The sequence below is a fragment of the Myiozetetes cayanensis genome, unplaced genomic scaffold, assembly GCF_022539395.1.
Source record: "Myiozetetes cayanensis isolate MyiCay16 unplaced genomic scaffold, myiCay2020 scf9, whole genome shotgun sequence".
Classification (NCBI taxonomy): Eukaryota; Metazoa; Chordata; class Aves; order Passeriformes; family Tyrannidae; genus Myiozetetes; species Myiozetetes cayanensis.
This window is the reverse complement of record NW_026088185.1, coordinates 23,237,692-23,258,811: the sequence shown is the minus strand read 5'-3', so window position 1 is coordinate 23,258,811 and position 21,120 is coordinate 23,237,692.

The following is a 21,120-nucleotide window of genomic DNA, read 5'->3' as shown; positions in this document are numbered from 1 at the left end:
GTTATTATATCAAAATATGTCCGGCAGTGTTTAATAGTGTCAGCATTTAATGTTCAGCATAATGTCATTCCTACAGACCAAGACAGACACTTCCCACAGGTAATTAATCTTTTACAAGCAATTTAGCCATCGTAAGCAAAAAGGGATGAAATGTATTAATAGGGGGAAAGGCTAGGGGCAAACCATGCATGGAGAAACATTTCTCTGCATTAGTCCCACAAAATTACAAGTGAGTTACAGCTGATGGATTTAGGACAGTTCCTGTTGAGTAATTGTATTCCATAAGGGTTTTCAATACAATGTGATATTCATTTTCACTTTATACAGTAGAGACAATAATGGCTACAGGTGCACAGGCTGTCTTGCTGGGAGGAATAAAACTGTGATTGTTTAACATCTGACTTTTCTCACACAGTTACAGCCTTTAGATTTGAGCTATATTTTGCACATACCTCAGACTTGGATTGTTGGGGTTTTTTTATACTCCAAGAGTCTAATTCTAAAAAATGCAGGCTCTAAAGACCCATTGTCAAATGAAACACATTTCCCTCGTTTGATTTGTTTTTTCCTCTCTTGCAATATCAGCTTTCACTACAGAAATGCAGACAACCCCGTGTTTGGGTAGAGAAATGAAACCACCAGCACACGCAGGATGCACAGCTGCCAGCCCAGGCTCCCAAAACCCAACTCCCAAAACAGGAACTTTTGTGTGCACTTCTGAAAACCTGGACATCCCTGTAAACGTCTCTCCGTTCTGCAGGACTTTTTACTGTTGCTTTTTGCTTTGGCACCTGATCATAGCTCTGCTCTGTCCTTCTGGGACTTTCCTGGTCTCTCAGACAAGAATAACAACAACAAACCCAACAAGCCAAGCAAAGAGAGAGTCTGAACTTTCTCCTGGAGAAGACAGTATGGCTATTCCTCAGTTTTGCCTGCCAGCTGCCTCCTGTCTCAGAAATGAACTCTCCTTCCTTCTGCTCCCCAGAGACACACCACGCTTGCCTATGACGTGACTGCCATTAACCACATCCACCTGCCAGGGTGACTCTACTTCCTTACAAGGGACACAGCATCTGAGCTGAAGGTGGGATGGGAGGGAAGCCCAGCAGTGTCTAGCAAAAACTTTCTGTAGGGTTTTCTCTCCATCAGAAAAGCTGTAGGTTCATTCTGATCAGGAAGTAACTCAGGGCTTTTTCATGTGAAAATGCTGGATCATTTTATTATGTTTATACCCTGTATTTCATTTTAGGGAGAAAACTGATTGCCCCAGAAATTGTTGTGGTTTCCTGTCATGAAACACTGAATTATTTCTTCCTTCATACTCCAGAAAATTAAAACGTATTTAAACACTAACTTTTTCTATTTTGATGGGAAAGGGGAAAAAGTGTGGTAAAAATCAGGTTAAGGGGAACTTTATTTTTTTAAACAAAGAGTGGTACTGTTATGGTAAAATGGATTTTTTTGTTGTTGTTGGTTTGGGGTTTTTTGGGGTTTTTTACTTAAAAAAAAAAATCCCTCTCCTTTGATTTGGGGAAATACTGAGTTTCAACAGATTTATCTTTTTTAAGTGTCTCCAGGTTAACTGCCTCTGGATTTTGCTCTTTTGCACCTCTCCGGGAAGAAAATAAATCCTGTCAGTTTTGCTTCTAGGCTAGTAGGGACCAGCAATAAATCTTTCCAAACCATCTTGGTGGCCTGGGAACATAAGCTCTCCGTCCACTCCCTGGGCTGAGTACCCAGACCATTTTCCTTGTATTCTTGTAACTCCTGCTACGTGCTGTTCACAGCAGCTCTGTAAGAGATGACACTAGTGCTGATTTCATGTACTTTTTCTCTCCATTGCTATGCCTTAAGGTGCAAGTTCCCATCACAATTTTCCCTGTAGATGAAACAAAATGTCTTTGTTGTGTGTGAGAAGAGGCATCCTCATGCTCCCGCCTGTACCACAGTGAGAGTCAGGGTCTCTTCAGCTGCCAAGTTTTCTCGGAGCTTTTAGGAATGTAGCAATGTTGGTAGCCGTGCTTGTTTCACAGATGGAAGGCAAACCAGGACTCAGAAAATCCTAGGCAGGGAATGGCACAGACAGACACGCAGCCATGCATGCACAGAAAGAGCCAGGTAGCACAGGCTTTGCTTCTTTAGGAAACAAGGCTTAAAACAATCAGTAAAACCCATGCACCCAGTGTAAATCATACAACAGCATTCACTCATGCCAGGATTTCTGAACCTGTTTTTAGAGCATTATGTTTAGACCCAGCATTAGCTGAGGGTCTTGTTGCTCATCTGAAACCATGAAGCTGTTCCCCTTGTGAACTCTAATCAACATCTGAACCCGTGTATCCTGAGCATAATGTGTCACCTTCCCCACTCTTGGGAAATGAAGGCCTCCAACGAGCACTGAGGGGATGAAATATGGACTGCAGATGTTGAACCAGAAAAGGGCTCAGAAACAAGTTTGTGGAGCTGAAACACAAATTCCAAAACCTGTTTCCTCTGACATTTCAGTCAGCTGTTCAACAAGTCTTTGGGGGAGGGAAAGGACTGCTCTTTCTTCCTTTCTTCTTCCTGTCCCTTTTCAATTTTGCATTTTTGGGCAGTTATTTATTCTCTTTTATCTCTAATTATTTATACTCTGGGCTTTAACATCAGCATATGTTTTGGAAGTTGTCTTCAAAGTTTACTTTTGTCGTTGCTTGTTGAAATGGGGGAATCTGAAATAGATCTGCTGCGGCGCAGGCAGAGAAAGTGCTGGGCTCTTCCAGACCCTATGTATTTGTTTATTTTAACTCAAATTCATCTTTTGTAGGGAATAATTCTAGTGGACACTGAAGGACACAGCTGGGCATGCATTGCATGCATCAAGGGCAGGAGAAGGCTCCTGAGCTGGTCAGGTGTTTCCACTCATATAATCCAAAAGCAGGACTCTAGTTGAAGGCATATTGAGCAGAACAGGCTCTGGAGCCCAAGCAAGTCATTAGCAGCCTTTCAACTGACTTTGAAGCAGGTCTCTGAGACCCAATCTGTTTTATATGGTGGAATGTGGAAAAACAACCACTGCAGCTAATAAAAAGAAGGGGAACAAAGCAATACTCCTGTGTGCCTGCCAGCCCTGGCTTCTCCTGCCCTTTTGGTGCCTGCAACTGGCCAGACTGCACCCCTTCCCCACTTGACTCCTATAATTTTCTGACCAACTTAAGTATGACCTGTAACTTCCCCTTTTACATCACTCATGAATTTGAATGCCTCCTAATTTTAGTTGCACCTTATAAATCCAGTGGAAGTGATTGTGTGATCATAAAACCTTGGACTGGCTCCCAGAGGAGCTACTCTGGTTGTGAGCAATATGCCTGACACCAAATATGGATCCCTTTGGAGCTAAGAGGCACACATCCTGCACTCTCTATACATGAGGACACACTCACACACACACACGTGAGCTAAAGCTGGAGGTATGAACCATGACTGCAGACATGAAGCTTCCATATCATACACATCTTTTTCAATCTCTGTCCATTTCACAGCCAGATCTCTCTGGACAACTTCACACTTTTCTAAATAAAGAGCATTTAAAAACAGCTCTCTCGAAGGCTCCCTTGAATAAAAAAGATCAGAGCTGAGAGCTGATACAGATCAGAGGAGTGGAGGAAAAAGGCGCTGCCCTTCCAGCCTCATGGTCTGCAACACACACAGAAGCTTCAGCAGTCAGTGCAGGTAGCTGGAGGCTGGTGTTTATTTTGGCACCTGCCAAGGTGACTTTGTTGTTGGGATCTGGGCTTGGCCAGCAAACTGTGCTGGTAGGACAGCATCCAGACCAATGTAATAAGCCATGTCTTGAGGGAAGCCAAAAGAAAAGACAAAAGAGACCACACACAGCTTGGGGTTGGTGCCTGGATTTTACAGGAGATTGTGGGGGGGTTCTTCTTTTTTTATTGTTTTCTGTTTCGGTTTGGTTTTTTGTTTTAAAACACTATCCTTATTTTTCTCCTTTTTGTGAAAATACTTAGGGACTTGGGAAAAGATTTGAGTCATTATGAAAATGTAATTCTATCTCATGATACAGCTGTAGTGAGCCAGGGCAGCTAGATCTGGGGGAGTCAGCAAATCAGGCTCTCTGATTAGGAAGTAGGGAAGCCTTTGGTCAAATTTAATAGAAATAGACTTCTTATATTTGAAACATTTTATCTGAGAACATGTTGTCTTTTTAATGTTTTGTATCTGTCAGGCAGCGGAACACTTCCCACAAGAAGGGCAGGCTCCCAAGAAGATTTCGGACATGTGTCTGGGAGGGGGAGAAGGAGCCGTTAAGATGATTTCTGGCTATCAGAAAGCTTTGTCCAGGCTGAGAGGAAAGGTTAACTTCTACGTAGTATGGGTTGCCTGTAGGAATCTCTCTCCCTCCAATAACATAGAGGAAAAAAAACCTTTTATTTGTCTCATCTGTCAGCTAAAAGCAAAGCAAAACACACCTCATGATATTTACAGGTTAGGTTTTAGACAACTGGCTAGTCTCTCTCCTCCCTGGTGAATCACTGCTATTGATTTAATAGCTTTAATGCAGCAAATAAACAGTAAAAGTGAGCCCAGCTAAAACCATCAAAACCACTGGGAAATCCTCAGGTCTTTGCAGTGGTGTTGCCAGCCTGCAACAATGATGGACAGAGACTCTCTGCTGGTCCACTTCAGGGGCAAATAAGAAAAGATTTGCACAGCACTTAGCTCTAAGTGACTGTCTATGGAAAGCAGAAATAGCAAAGGAGACAGTGAGGCAGTATAGTTTTAAATTATTACAGAAAGTTATAATTTCCCTAAATTCTTTACTCAAGAGTCTCTGTCTGAAATACTTTGGACAGTTATGGGCCCCAATTATGAGAGAAATTTAGAGCAGGAGAAGAGGAGTCAGTAGAGAGCCTCTGAGATGGCTGGAGGGCATGAAGACAATGTCAAAAGAAGGGCAGAGGCAGGAGGTTGGGCTTGAGATGTCCACCAGCTTCAGAGCATAAAGGGTAGGCTGGTGAACACCCTTTAACAGGAGGAATCTATCTTCCCAGATTCCAAAAATCCCAGTGGATAGATTGTGCTGGATTCTATGGAGAACTTCCAAAAGGACAATTTTTTTGTCTGATTCTGTTTTGGTTGTCTGTTATGACAGACCTTCATGGAGTCTATATCTCCTATGTCTCAGTCTTGTGTTTAGCCAGGACCCATCTCTCTAGACTTGCCATCCACTCTGATCTCACAAACTACACTCAGAAGTGTCCTTGAAGAAACTCTCCTGTGAAAATTTCTTGGAATAGGAAAAAACCCCAATGAGTCTTTTTTCTTCTCATTTGACTCTGTGACATTTCTTCAGAAAACAAATCTAAGCTAAATGAGGAAAAACAAAGTACTTACCTCTCAGTAGAGAGTATCCACTGCAAGGAGCTGCTTTGTTATCAGTTTATTTTACAGAGCAGATGTACAAAATGGAAAGTCCTTGATAAATTCTTCTTTATACAGTTACATCTACTAGCAGAGGTGTCAACTGTATCTTTTACTATTTTACTCCTGAGGGGCTCCATCACCTTCAGACACAAAGCACAGGACTTCTCTTGAAGTTTGGGCCTTTCTCTAAGCTGCAGTTGCAATTGTCTGCTGGATTCTTAATACCATATATGAACAGATGGATACTAACAACATTCCCTTCCTTCTCTTTCCTGTCTATTTTTATCTGCATAGTCTGAAATGTCCATCATCTGAAGGTATAAAAAAGGTTGGTGATAAAACTGTGTGTATTTCCATCTGTTGTTGTTTCTTGCACTCAGACATTCTGCCTGTTCAGAGTTAATTGTACCTTGGCTTTATTTCTCATACAGGACCCAAAGGACCTTGACCTTTGGCACTTACACAGGTTTTTTACTGTAGTCTTATGCACAGAGATTATGCAGCCTGTGTGGAAAGGAAGTAGTTCGCTGAACGTGGCTTTGGAAGTCATGAACTCTAGCGCATGTACTGGGATCTAAGGAGACCTGGGAATTTAGCATTTCCATCTCATTTTGCAGCATAAGTATCACCATTCTGATACAAAACACCTACAGACTTAATCTACCCTTGGGTCAAATGAATTCTCTCATAACTGTAGCTTAGCTCAAATAATTGTATGCGCTGTAGACACTTGACACAGTGGGGTAGATTTAATAAACCGGAGCTGCATAGACCATTCCTGTGGTTTAGCTTTAGAACCTCTCTATCGAAAACTTAGGAAATGAAGAGTTAAAAAGGAAATCCACATGTGTTTATAGCCAAATGGACTGTAATGAATGTGTGAAATGAATTACCAAGAAAACCCTTCGGTAAATTACGGTTTAAGCATAAAGGCCAGTCAAAAAAAAAAAAACAGATTGAATGAGAAAATGAAAGACATAAAGTTCAGAGAGTGACAGTTACAGGCCGCTGACAGGCTTGTCAGAACCAGCATACTTCTTCTCTGGAGTGACTCATGGTTTTCATCTCTGTTACCACGTCTGTCCTCTCAGAAAGAGAGCAGACCACCTATGTGATGCTGAGCTTCCCCTCCACGTGCATAGATGTGCCCATACATTTATAATCAGAAAGCTGTGTGGTCTACGATTTCAAGAGGGAAATAAAAGTTGGATTCAAGATCCTGAGTTTTAATCCCAGTGGTTCCCAAAGGCTCATTGCACCAAACCTGAGAAAGTCACTTGCTTCTATCTGCAATTAAGGAATATAAGACCTTTGGGGAACCATGTTTCCTAATGAGTAGATCTTTCTTGTTTCCTTCCTTATTTCTGACGAGGACAATAAAGATGAAATGGGCCTATTTAGATAGTCTATCTTTATGTTTCCATTTGTTTACTTTGTTTTCTTGCTTTGTCAAGTGGTCCAGGCTGCAAGTAGCCCCATTAGGAAGAGCTTGTTCCTGAGCGACTGAGAATAACCTAAAAACAATTTTGAAAATATTTTAAGAGATGCCCAGCTTCATGTACAAAACTTCTACCTGAAGATTTGGCTGCTGGTCCTTGTGAGTAAACCCCAGACCTTAAAACTACCACAGCCATGTACCTTTGCCCTACTTACCTGACTCTCCTGGAATCAATCAGAGCTGCTTACCCAAAGATCTGACCTTCTTGTTGTTGCTGATGGCTAAAGCCTTGTGCAAGTCCCAAAAGAAGCAGGATAAAAGACATTTATTACCCTTTCATGCTAAGGCAATCTTGTTCCCCTTAGGTGCTTTCTCCAGGCTAGTTTTGAATAGCTGAGTAACAAGAAATTTTCATCCCTGCAGATCATAAGGCTGCAGACTGATGGCATCTTCTTGTCTTGGCTTAGCAATGTAGTCTTGTTACTCCAAACTGTCTTTACATCATTTTCTTGAAACTGATGGCCTCCAGAAATGTACAGGTGGCTTCCCTGGCTGACGTGCATTGGAGGCTCCTGGGCATGCTAAGGTTCATAGTATGTAAGAGTCACTGGAGGCAGAGATGGTGCCAGGCTTGTATTTGTATTGGAAAAGACAACTGTTTCTCAGGGCACTCTTTTGCATCATGCAAAATATAAATTTCTTCAAAACTTCCAGCCATGGAAGAAAGAAAGTTTTTCCAACTGAAAACATGAAAACTTTCCATTAAATGCCAGATTGTGTGATACAAAGCACTGATGGCCCTCTGGCCACAGCTGCTTCTGTTTAGTCATAGTGTGAGCAAAAAGACACTCAAATAACACATTTGCACTGGAACAGCCCTTGCTCTAACTTGCGTTACTGCAGCTGGACTCACATCAAAACCCAATGCACCGTGTGGAAAGCAATTACCCACTGCAAAATGGTGGAATGAAAAGCACTCTTCAATATCCCCTTTCTTAATGGTCCTGAACCAGATCCGGCAACCCAACAAAATACTTGAGACTCTTTCTCTCTCCCCCTCCTCCTCCTCCTCTTTCTTTCCCTCTTTCCCTCTTTTCCTCTGTTTTCAGCTGCATCGCAAAGATCCATCAGGCATGCTAAGCTGAGAGCAATTTTACCAGAGCTTTTATCGTCCCATCCAGGTTCTTGACTGGCCTGGCAAGACTTGTGTAACTCCTTGTAAAACTGTGAGGATTCTGGTTAGGGGCCACATTGCACTAATTTACAGGATATAAACAGATATTGTGAGACCAACCATGAGATATGGGGAGGATTCAGCTAAGCTTCTTGAACAGACTCTGGGGCCCAGCTGGTGGCCAGACGTAACCCGGACACATAGTTTTGAATCTGGGAAGAGATGAGTCGGGGAGCTGTGGGAGCAAAGCACTGCAGAACCCATGGCAGAAAAAAAATCACTTTTGTAAGAAATGAATGAATAAAATGTTAGAGGTCCCATTTCACAAAACAGGTGCTGGTTTTTCTTCACATACATGAGAAACAAATTCCTGTAGACAAAATGACAGTCTTGTGATGCAAAGGAGGGAGTTTGCCGAAAAAGCTTTGCATCTTCAAGTGTGTCCAATGGTGTGCCTTATTTGGGAGATGAAGCCTGTCAAGTTCAAGTGAATTAGATCATTGATTTTCTGCTGCAGGAAGCACAGCAAGTTTTTCCGGCAGCCAGGAAAGTGGTTTGTTTGGGTTGGGTTTTTGGGTTTTTTTAGAATTCATGTTTTTTCTTGCTGTCAAAATTTATGTCAGAATACAATGCCATTTGTAATCCAAATAATTTATAGCCTCTTTTTTTTTTTTTTTTAATTGTTTCCCTTATTTTGTTTTCCAGATTTGTGCTTTTTCTGAGCCACTGTGGTGGCTGGTCAACATCAGGGGTATCTCCCCACTGACAAGTGACTATGTGATGGTTAGGCAGGGCCAGAGCCAATAAAGAGCTGTGGAAGTTGCTAAAGGCATTTTAAATGAGTGGGACAGGAAGAATACATCTCTGCACTTGAGAGGTGGATACTCAGAAGTTTTAGGGACAGGCACGGAGTAAAGAAGAGGAACTGTGTCTCAAAAGCTGCCATTGAGAAGCCCTGTTATAGTCAGTGCATAAGGACTTGGGGGGGTGGTAAAAGGAGAGCCTGCTGGGAAAGCAGAAGGCGCTAGCAAGAAGAGCAGTGAACAAGCGCGCTAATTGCAAGAGCAGCAAGGAAAATATGACAGGGAAAAGAGTCAAGGGGAAGCCAGAGGGGCCCCATCAGCCTGCTGCTTGGTCGGGTGCAAATGGTTTCAGCAGAGGCAGCTTGCAGCTGTAGGGAGCAGGTGCAAGGGCAGACGGATGCTGCCCTGAACCTGGGGAGAAGGCTGTAGGCAGGAAGGAAACTGGTTTTCCCAAGCTCCAAACAACAGCACGCGAAAGTGGGAGAAGAAAGGAGAGCAACATTCAGACAGAGGAGAAACAGTTCTGTCACTCTCCACTTCAGGAGCATGATGGGCAGATGAAAGATGAATTTACTTCAGCCAGTCCTGTCAGATGTTTCTGAGCTATGGGACTTATCAGCTGTCAGAACAGAAAAGAATAAGCTAAACAAAAAGCTTTCACAACCCTCATTCCCAAATCTGTGCGTCATAGTGTGCCACAAAAAATGATTTCTGTCTTTTTCTTTTTCTTTTTTTTTTTACCTCCTTTTCTCTGCTACTACTAAATACTTTTTCCTTTCTCTTACTATACAGCTGGAGAGAATCCAGACGGCTGCTGTTTTTGTGACTGCACAGTGAATGCAACGTGGGGATGCTTGTAGGTGGCTTTCCAAGAAGCCAAACACAATGGTAGCAAGGGGCAATCTGTGTGTGGGGAGCAGAGATCTTTCTCTGGACTGAAATGGCAGAGGCAGTGGTAGTGTGGGAATTCAGGGCTTCCTATCTCTTCATTCATCTACCTCAAAACCTTCCGCTTCTCTTCCCCTGTGCCACTAGGGCCAGCCTGTTCAGATGGGTGCCAGGACACAAAGCCTGGATGTCTCTGCACAGCAGCCTCCCTGGTGGATTCAGCTGGTGGCTTGTTCCAATTAATTCTTTTTAAGCTGGAGTCTGGAGGTAACTGCCAGTCCAGATACTCTTGACTAGCTCAGCTGAATACTCAGTACTGGGCTGTAAGAGAAGGAAGTAAAAGGAGCTCTGCTGTGACAGACAAACACCCCACTGATGCCCCCAAATCAACAAGTAGATTGAGTACTGAGGACTCCTGAGGACTCTTGTAATTGAATTATCTGATGATCCAGTGAAGTGTCATCTCTGCAAAAGAGGCCTGGGGCAGGTTGCTGAAGAATAGGACTTGCAAGGAGTCATCCTTCCCTTGCACGGTTCATGTCTCAGCAGATAAATCTCACACAAGAACCTCTGAAGCACAGGCTTATGAGACTTCTAATCATTCCTGACTCTTCTGATAGCATTTTAAGGTTATTTTCTAGATTATCCCTCTCTGAGTGTCCAAGGAAATCTGAGTAGCAGGGTTCGAAGAGCGGAAATGTTTAACAGCTTGACCCAATGGGGAGCCTGGCTTGAAGAGAGAAACCAAACCTCACATCCTTTATCCACCAGACACAAAGGGGTCATGCTTCCTTCCAGTTTATCATGGCTTCATGGATTACTAAGCATCAGCTAAGCTACTATATCAGTCTACATCAGCAGTCTCTGTGTAACAAACACAAGGGATATGGCAACCTATGTAAAAGAAGGATCTCAGATAAGCTGTGTTACCCTTTGCTTGGTTCAGGCCAACAGGAAACACCCAGGTGGTTCCTTTAGCTCTGCTGATACCTGGTAACTTGCCATGCTCTTTATCATTTGATTAAGACCATCACACTCACCCTGTGGACCTGGTTGACAAGTTTCCTTCCTTGTTTTTCTCTGCACTTTGGCTGTGTCTTTGCATCCTGTCCCTGGTTTGTTTCTGTCAATTCTTTAAACAGCTGCTGGGTTCTGCTCCAGAGGTGGCTGCATTCCAGCAGTGGGGAATGTGACTCCTGACATATGGGAGAGCTTGGTGCTGTGTGTCAGGAGCTGTGAAGCTGAGAGATGTGACACATCCATGTCAGCTTGTCAGCGCTGTGCAACCCCAGAAAAGGTCCCAGTTTGGACATCCATTTTACTATCTTCATGTACTTCAGCTTGGTTTCTAGCAACAGTTCCTTGTGTTCATTTCCTGGCCTTTAACTTGAGTTATGCCCTCTGAAAGTCTCAGCATTTGCTGTACACTGAATCGGCTTCACACGTGAAATCCCATGCTGGAAATGACCTTCAGTCATCAATTGCAAGCAGCACCAGAGAACAGAGCTGCTGAGTGTGATACTGGTGTCAAGTATCTAAGCAGCTGGGATGCTCTTTGCTTTCCCCATGCTGTGTTAGGAAGGGTCATGCTGCATTTGCCACGCTGGGTTGGGTCCCCATTTTCAAAATATTTTCTGGGCTTCTCAGGAATCTCCCTCTGGCTCCCTCAGTTATTGGCAGGCACTTCACCACATCCTTCTTCTTTCTCTCTTGTGGTCAGCTGGTGCCAATGCCCTCCACAAAGAAGGGCATTTTCACTCCTTCACTGCTGCCCCTTGTGTCCAGCAGGTTCCAGTGTGTCTGCAGCCTCCTCTGCTTTTTTCCCAGGACAGAAACAGGATGTTGGCTGTGCAAGAAAGCATCTGTAGGTTTGATGTGTTCATTTTTTTCTCTGCTGTTTTACAAGTCATCATCTGAGTTCTCATGGACCAGCAGTGGTCTGTAAGCCATCAGCTGTGAGAGTCAGAAGTAGAGAATATAATCTTTGACTCAGTTTCCCACGATTCAATTCCTTTCATGCCAGTATTGACCAGTATCAGTATCACGAACTCCAAAACTCCACACCCTACTCACAAGCTGTGGACAGTGATGCTACTAGCATAGAATAACATCCCAACATGATGAGGAGGCTGAGAACATGGCAGTAAAGCTGAAGTCATTGTATCTAGCAGGGGCTTTTCTTCTCCCCACTTACAGGAGAACATGAATTTGTAGAGCTCCACCCTTTCCAGCTGAGAAATTTGCCACAGTCTTTTTATTTTAGCCAATATACTGTCTCTGATTCCCACTCCCTCCAGAAGATCTCTTTTCAACAGCTGCTTACATGGACCCTGTGCTTAGTTCTTTTTCCAATCTGTTCAGCCCAGCCTCACCAATAAAGCTCATCAGTTAAGCCTCAGAGAGCATCATCTGTTTCTCCCCAGGAGCTGCATGGCCATTTCCATGGATTAATATCCCCACTCCACTGAAAAATCAGCCTCCAATCAGGACACTTAGGGCACACTGTGTAGCAGACTGTCATGAAAGCTGTTGCTGGCCTCAACTCAGCTTGAGTGGAGAAAAGGAAGAGGATCTTCAGCTTGGTGCATAGAACAGCTCCTACTGCCATTCCCTGGGACCAGGAACAGACTTTGCTCAGATGATCCCAATGCCAGGACACATAGCAGAGAAACAAGCCTCTACAGAAGGGTCAAACCAGGGTTTAAATTCTGTACACCTGGAACATGCTCTAAATTGCTGGAAGTCCAACAGGGACCATTTTGCTAGCCAAGAAAGATTGTGATTCCCAAGCACTGGGGTGGTAACCCACAGAAATTATGTGGAGTGGGAATCCATTTATTCATAACAAAAGAATATAACTTTTCTTTCTTTTCAAGACAACATGCTCCCTATGCTTCACCTCTGTCCTTTAGCTGGAATAGGGCAGATCAAGACAGTCTATGTGTGCTTTAGCTCAGAACAATGAGGACATATGTCTTTGGGGATGAGAGAGAAATTCACATCAAATTAAAAAGTAAAGACTTGGAATAGCCCAAAGTACAGCTGTAAGCCAGAGACACAAACATGTTTCCAACTTCTAGGAACAAGGAAGGGGGCAAAACAGGCAAGCACAGAACCAGGAGTCACACATGCACACTCTGCACTTCCTTACATCCACCACTTACTAGTACCACTAAAACCCAGTCCACTAAACTTTTGCAGCAGGGAGAGGAAAACCATGCCTAGCCAGAGCCATTTCTTGGCACATTTCCCCATGAGCTGCTCCTCCACCGAACCAGCAAAGCCTCTTCCTTCTCATTATTTTCACACGTTGTACCTCAGCAAACTCTGGTCCTTGCTTATTCCTCTCCCCTCTGTTCATTCCCTTGCATGGTGAGTGGCAAAGCCTTAAGCTCCAAAGATAATGCTGTGCCAAGGCACTTTGACACAGCTACATCTGGACACAGAATATTTCTCTCTGATTCTCAACAGTGTTATCTGAATATGTCCCTGCTTGCATGGAGACAGGACTTCTCAACCTCTTTATAATACAGGACAGGACTTTTGCTCACCCAGGGAAGCTGAGACACAATAGAATCGATCCACAGTGCCTCCCACAGCCCCTGAAATAGGCTTTAAGTCCTACTGTGATGTCAAATTCAAGAGAGCAACTGAAAGTTTCTGCCATCAAGGATTTTGGGGAACTTGAATCACGTCTGGGATTGATGATAAGGCTGATTGTTGCAGTCAAGGGCCTCATACCTTGCCTTGCTATCTCAAACACCCTGGAACTGGGAGGTTATTAATATCTCCTGAGCATTTTTATATTCATGTACACAAGGAGAGGTTTAATTCAAGATGGCCACAAAGCCAAACAGAAGTACCTCTGGTAGAAATAGAGACGGAAAAAATATAAAATCAGTCAGAATTAGTTGGAAGCTCTTCTGAATTAAAAGGCTGAGGACAGGATTTTGCATATGCCAAAAAAAAACCAGAAAGCAGTAGCACCTGTGTCTTATCTTAAAATCATTTTTATACTACTGGAATGTATGCAGATGAAACACAACTCAGTATCACAAACTAGCAACAGAGATGTTCATGATACAAACACGATTATTATTACATTATACATGCAGCAGTATACATACAAAAAAAAAAAAAAAAGAGGCTGTAACTACTAAAGGAAAATTGTAAATTGAAACTATCAGCACAAGCCACAAGCTGCTGATCTGTGTTTTCTACAGCAGTGATGAAAACATCACTGCTGGCTCACTGCTAAATACGTGCAAACTCTTGCCAGAGGTAAAGTTGGTGCTATAGAGTGATGCACCTGTAGTGGTGTCAGGGCTATACAGTTTTTCTCTAGCCCAAGAATGTATATGCCATTTCACACCAAAGGATCAGAAGATTAACTGTGTACAGCTATTGCAGAGTCAATAAGAAAACAATAAACTACAGCACAATGCTGTTCTTGTTGTGGAGCCAAATGGCAGTAATTTCTTTGCTTGCCAATGAAATCAATCCTACATCTACAGGACTGCTGTCTTGGGCCAGAATGCTCAAGCATGATATTTAACAACCAGAGATGCTGTGGGGCTTTTTCTTGTACTAAGCCTACACAAGGATAAATTGCAGTTTATGCATTATTTTTCCTGGTTTGTCTTTACATTGGCTTATCAAATTGTGAACATCAACACCTGCCAGGATGGAGGAGATGTTTTCACAGACAGATTACACAATTTATATTTCCTAGATTCATAGATACTAGGACCACTGCAATAAGCTATTTCAGTTTTCCTAGTAGTACAGACTAGAATCAAGAAGGGTGTAAAATTTCAATGCCATTGCAAGTAGGACAAGAGCACATCTTCCACTGCAAGAGGGCATTACAGGGGTCTAAACAAAGAAGATTAATAGGAGATGATTGTAGCTTGGCCCTCATAATGTAAGGCTGAAAGGAGACAGGCTCATAACAAAGAAAACTAAGCCCTCCAAATAATTCATCACTGAACAGTTCATGTCTGACACCAGACACTGAGAAAATGGAAAGCTTGCATGGATTTAATAACTGTATGGATAGATTAATGGAAAAATAATCCATCAAAGGGTCCTACACAGAGATACAGCATCTCTGAGCCACCAGATGCTAGCAGAGTTGCCTATGATGCATCTTCCTTCATCAGGTACACACTGTTGGCTTCTGTCAGAGAGAAAGTTTGGGGCAGCTGGACTTTTTGTTTGATATGGCTCAGTCTCTCTTATGTGGAAACCACTGACAGGCCACACTGAATTTTCAGGACCATTCTGAGCCTGAGATCAGACTTCTCATCTCTATCTGTAGGCAGTAGATGTGCTAGCATAGTCCAAGGTCATACTGAATCTGGGACTGGGGCATCATGTGTTCCATCAGGCTTGATTCCTGCCTCCCCTAGAAGTGGCTGAACAGATGTGAAGTGGGTTGATCTGGGATCATCCTCCCAGTCATTCCCAAAACTACACTTCAGTGCAATGCAGACACAGCCCTTAGGACCTGTGCTCCTCTCTTTGAAGTACAAACCCTTCATATCAGTTGTCTTCTAGCCTTGGAAAAATACTTAAGGTGCTTAAGTGTGAAACCAAGCGAGTCTCCCCATTCGTCCCTGCCAGGAAGCGCTCCAGAGGGGTGAAATTTGTTTTTCCGATTAGACTTCATGCAGCACGACCTTTGCCATCTCCAAGCCAGGTCAGCCTGATTAATAGGCTGTTGTCCCAGCACAATGAGGACCAGAGGGTGTGAGGTTGCTAGGACATTCTCCTAACAGCTTCTGCAGAAGAATCACTCTTGGATTGCTCTGCACCATTAAGCAAAGAACCTGGGGGTCTTTAATTTATCAGGTGGGAAGTGAGGATAATTACTTTTCAAGCAGCCAATATACCCAACGTGCACTCACAGCGGAAGCAAAGCAGGGAAGTTGGGGGATTCAGACACTGTTTACATTCCAGTGAAACTGGATCTCGGAGCTATACACCAAAATTGGAAAGGGAGTGCCGGACTGGGATGGAGAGGAGGACAGGCTGTTATATAGAGTGACTGACAGATTAATCTAATAGTCTGGACTCTGAGGCTCCACAGGTGTTCAGACCAGTGATCAGACCAGCCAAATTTGCAGACAATAAATCCCAAACCTGCATGGGGCCATCGTGACTAATTTTGCTAGGGGCAATGTCAGGTGTGCGATAGGATACAGGGGCCCCCTCCCCCACGAGGACTGAAAGGATCCAGTGAATATTGAGAGTATTTTAAAAAATTAATTTCTTGCTCCTTTCCTACCTCTCTCTGGTTTTGATATCACACTTTATTGTCAGGATCTTTGGTCATTACATAAAGAGAATCAAATCCCAAAGGGGGACAACACTTTCCCTTCTGAGCAGAAGGCTGGAATTGTTTCCTGTCACAACAGGACTGCAGTTAATGTTTATTTAACTTTCAGGGGAGGGATTGAAAGCGTAAATGTTATATGATGGTCTCACCCAAGAAAAGCTTGCCTTGTATCTTAGCTTGGGATCCAGGACCTCTCTGCACCCTTTTCCAAAAGTGAAGCAGTCGTTTGACCAGTGACTGGTCTCTGGAACTGAGGTGGGTCAGGTATACCCCACCTGGGAAATCATTTGGGATAAGCACAGACAATGAGGGATGATAGATTCCTCCCAGCTGTCAGAGAAGCAGGACCAGTGAGGCTTGCTGTCATGCTCAGCAAGATAACCCTTGGGAAGAAAGCAGCTGAAAAGGAGGAAATCTAAATGTGCCTTTAAATCCCAAAACGTCTCCAAAGCTGACCAAGAAGCAGGGAGATCTTTGTAGGAAGCACAAGAGCATTGGAGCAAAGACAAATCTTTTATCTGAGAGGAAAAGTGACTAAAATCTTGCTATGAATGTTGCTGATAAGCCTAGCACACAGTCTTTCCTCACATCCAGTGCAACCAGAAGACACAGAAGACTCCATTTTGATGTCACTCTCTATGTGCAATGCTACCATTGGATAAGGGGAGCTATCACTGAGCTATCACGTCCCTCTCCCCTTCTCTGCACCATCCCACAAGAGACATGTAAACATCATACCTCTCCCAGCCTTTAGGTGAAACCAACTCATCAATGATATCTTCATAATATTTAGCAGATGCCTGCACTTCCCCTGGGCTCAATAAATACATTCTGGGCTCAATAAATACATTCTGGGCTCATCTCCTATCCCTCTTAAAAGCACTACTTAAAAGAAGAGAAGAGAGGAAAAAATAACTCCAGATGCAGTGCAGTACCCTGCGGAATGAGGCTTGGGTCTCAGAGCCTTCCTCACGCTGAAATCCCCCACGAATGAAATATATCTCACTTGGGGCAAGAGGTAAAGAAATGGTGATCTATCAGCTGCTAAAATGCGTCAGCACCAAGCAAGGAAGGGGAGAAGCAGGCCCTGCGGGGACAGGCGGGGATCACTCAGCAGCACAGGCAGCAGTGCTAGCTGCAAAGGCGTTTACGGAGGCCATCAATCCTCCTGTTTCTAGGTCTGGGCAGCCCATCAGCTGGGATCCAGCAAGAGTTTCCTCCCCTGCATCATGCAGCACTGGTGCCAAGGATTTGAGTTACGATGCTGAGTAGTGTAGGGGAAAAGGGCTTTTTGTCTTTTGTAATATACAGTGTTGGCTCTCCATCAAAAACAGTATAACGGGCTGCACAGAGCATCAGACTGGGATGTCCAAGTCTTGAAGCAGAAGGATGGCTGCAGGTGGCTGCAAGACAGTTGTATCTAAGCACACTGCATTTGTGTTTCCAGCTCCCTGGGAGAACAGACAGGATGGTATCGTTACTCCTTCCTCTGGAGTGCCAACAGAGGTCCACAGGAATCACTCCACTGAATGCCAAGGGAGGCTCTAATTCTTACATTTTGTTGTGGTGGTGAAAGGAGCTCCTGATCCATGACAAATACTGGGCTGCAAGTATTCCTTTCACACATTGTCCTGTTTCCCCCATTTTCCAGGACTGTCCTGTGCCCCAGGTGTTGTATGTGAGGTCTTTAGGCAGAGGATGAAGGCTTTGCTTGTCCAGTGTCTGGCAGCTAAAGCCGTTCCCCATGCAGAGCAAAGAGGCACTAGCTCCTCAGCACTAGAAATAGTAAAGTACCACAAGCACAGTGTAGTTTCAGTAAAGAAATGTAACCACAAGTGAGCAGGGGGAATTCAGCTTTCTAATGGAAATAAAAGGGTAAAGCAATGCTCTTAAGACTAATGAAATTTTCCTGGCTGTCATCAGGGCTGGCTGAAAAAAAAGAGCTTTTCCTGTTGATTTTGCTATTTCCTCTAGACAGTAATTATTTCCTTCATTTTCTTTAAGCTGTCACACCTTACCCTAGTAATCTCAGCAGTTGCAAGGATCCTATTCTATGTATTTATTGAGACATTTTGAAAAGGTCCATTTAGACACAGAAAACTCTGTACTTTATATGAGCAATGTCATATGGGTAAATTGTCAGTTCTTTTAGGAATTTATATGGACAGAAAGTCAGTTCCTGATACAATGGTATTTGACAGGCATCTTTAACTTCCTCAGTTTTTCTTCAGTAAACTTTCATGTTTTCAGTTGATTAGAAAGAGATGGGCACCTCCTATGCACGCACAAACACAAACACACACACACACACACACACACACATACACGCAGTTTGTTAGCCTGTGAATTTAACTGAATCATGAACTTACCTGCATCTGATAAAATGGGATCCTGACTTAGGATCTTCCAGGGCGCTTAGCACACATCACACATCATTATTATGCTACCCAAAGGTCTAGAGATTCATCTTACTAAATCACCAGTTATGTCCATATTACCTCTAACATTTACAGATCCTGACCAGCTGCAAAGTGTATGGTGGGGTAAGGCTGCAGATAACCTCTTGTCCCTTTGTCTTCTGAATGGAGCAGCCACCTGGGCAAGGTAGAAGTGTGACCTCCACAAAGGCATTGAAAATGGGCATTAACAGGGTAACATGGCACTTGAGAAGTCAGAGAGAAAGACTCTGTTAAAAAAAGGCCTAAAATGTTTGTAGCCTAGTCAAGAGCTTTGAGCGAGCAGATGGCCTGACTGCAGCTCCACCGAGTAAGTTGAAATGGTTTCATGGCTGTGAGCAACTTAAAGGAACTGTTTGCAGCACCCACCGTAGTACATATGCTTAAATAACACCACTTGACCTGACGACTACACAAACAGAATCCCCTTTAGAGGACCGTCTTGTAGCACCTGTCAAAGATCCTCCTGATACTCTAATGCGAGGTCTAAGTGAAGAGATGGGGAATCTAACACCACACCCACATGCTGTCTAACCCCAAAGGGAAAACACAGGCGATGCAAAATCCTTCCCAATCTGTCATCCACAATCAATCTGCCAGAAAGCAGCATGTATCTGTAAATACACTGTGGGAAGGAAAACACATTGTTGCTACACATAAAAACGTGTGAGAGGAGAGAGGACTGAAATGTGTTCGAGACTAGTTCAAGGCTAATCAGAGCAAGAGGGTCTCCAAAGTAAATGCCTCCTAAGAGCCCTCAGTTCTTTCCCCTTTAAGCACAAAGCACGGCTTGAATCAATATTGCCAGTGCAAAATGTGTTCTTCATCAATGGCACAATGTTAAGGTGAGCCTATGCTTTGCCTTGCCTCTCTGTAGGAATGGATGTGGATCATCGGCTGCTAGGATCATGATTTAACCCTCTGGAAGATAGCAATGAGATTACTGGAGGCAGTTCTTTCATGTGGGAGTTTTTCTGCATTTGTCACTGGACAGAGGTGGACTTTTGCAATAGATCATAAATTTTACAACTTTACTGTTCCCTGGGTAAGTGCTGTTCCTGTCAGAGCAGCAGAATTTGGCAGTGCTGCTCTGAACCTCTTTCTCTCTATCTCCACCAGTTTTATTAACAAACGCTGAGATGAAGAGTTCAGTTTCTTTCCCTAGTTATGTTCAAGGTTTAGCACAGTGAGGCTTTCAGATCACTAGAGCTTTTAATTATTATGTAAATATCATAATACTTTATCATGTCTTTGATTGCTCTTGGGGATGGTCTGGGTATTTTCAGGGTGGGATGCTACTTAAAGATGTGGAGCCCTAAATAGTCTCTATATCAAAACATGAGACTAAGGTCCCAAGTAATTAATGGAAATATAACATGGACTGTCAATATATGACCAGAGAGCTGGTCAGATGACCAAATTTAGGTGCCTACTCTGTTTATAAAGCACACAAATATGTAACCTAGAGAAAAGAAAGAGGGGATGTGATGTCTAGAATATCTCACAGATCTGTGAAACAAATATATTGGCTAGATAGAGAGATAGCAGCAAAAAAATTCTTTTCCACAGACAAGAAGTACATCCCAGAGAAAATGAAGTACTGCCACTCTAAGTAAGGGAAAAATATGACATCCTGGGAAAAGAGAACTTTGCCTATATATTTGGCCTTAGTACACTGTACCACAAAAATCAGCTGTATCATTGATCTGAAAATGCAGGACAGGCAGAGTTCACTGGGGAGAGAGTTTATTCATAGCAGAGGATGTTAAGTCATTTCTCTGAGTTAAGCAGTAATGGAAAAAGGACACCTGTAAGGACTATTTGTAGGCATCCCCATGAAATATACCAGGGAAGAGATGGAAGAGATTACTCAGTCCAGATTACAGACAACTCCATCACCAAAGCTGCAAGACCAAGCCTGTGAGCTGGGCCTAGGAAGGTGATCTACCCTTCTTTTCTTGAGGCTCCCCACCGCGATGGGAGAAAGCCATTTCCTTTTAGAGTTTCTTTGCCTTGTCTATGAATTAAGGCACTGCTCTCCAGGGATATCCATCTGGAATGTATCTGACATATTTCTCCAGTGTTGCATTTGGCTCAGGGGAATTGCTGTCCTCCCAAATAAGATCAGGGGTCCATCTACCCCATCTGCCTGTCTCCACATACAGACAACACCAGATGCTGGAGGTGAAGCTGCAGGAAACCCCTGTGGTCAGGAGTTATAGGATATCCCACCTAGGGAGACATTTTCCTTCAAAAATCCTATTGCTGAATGTTAACGAATGGGCAGCAACGTGAGGTTTCTGCCTTCTCTAAGAATATGTGCCTGTGAGTGAACACAAGAAGTTACTATTTATGGGTTACTCTCCCTCTGCTGAGCTGCTGTAAATAACCATATATGCCGATAGCCTGCTCCTGCTGAGAGAGAATATGTGTTAGCTTAAAACTCAATGAACTCCTGGTTCAACCCTGGCTCTTCCTAAAGAAATAAACTGCAATAAAATAAGAGTTTGGCTCATGCTTGATCCATCTGAACACACCCCACTGTTCTTGAATCAAGTATGCATTCAAGCAAGATCATACTGGAATTGCACAGCAAGTGA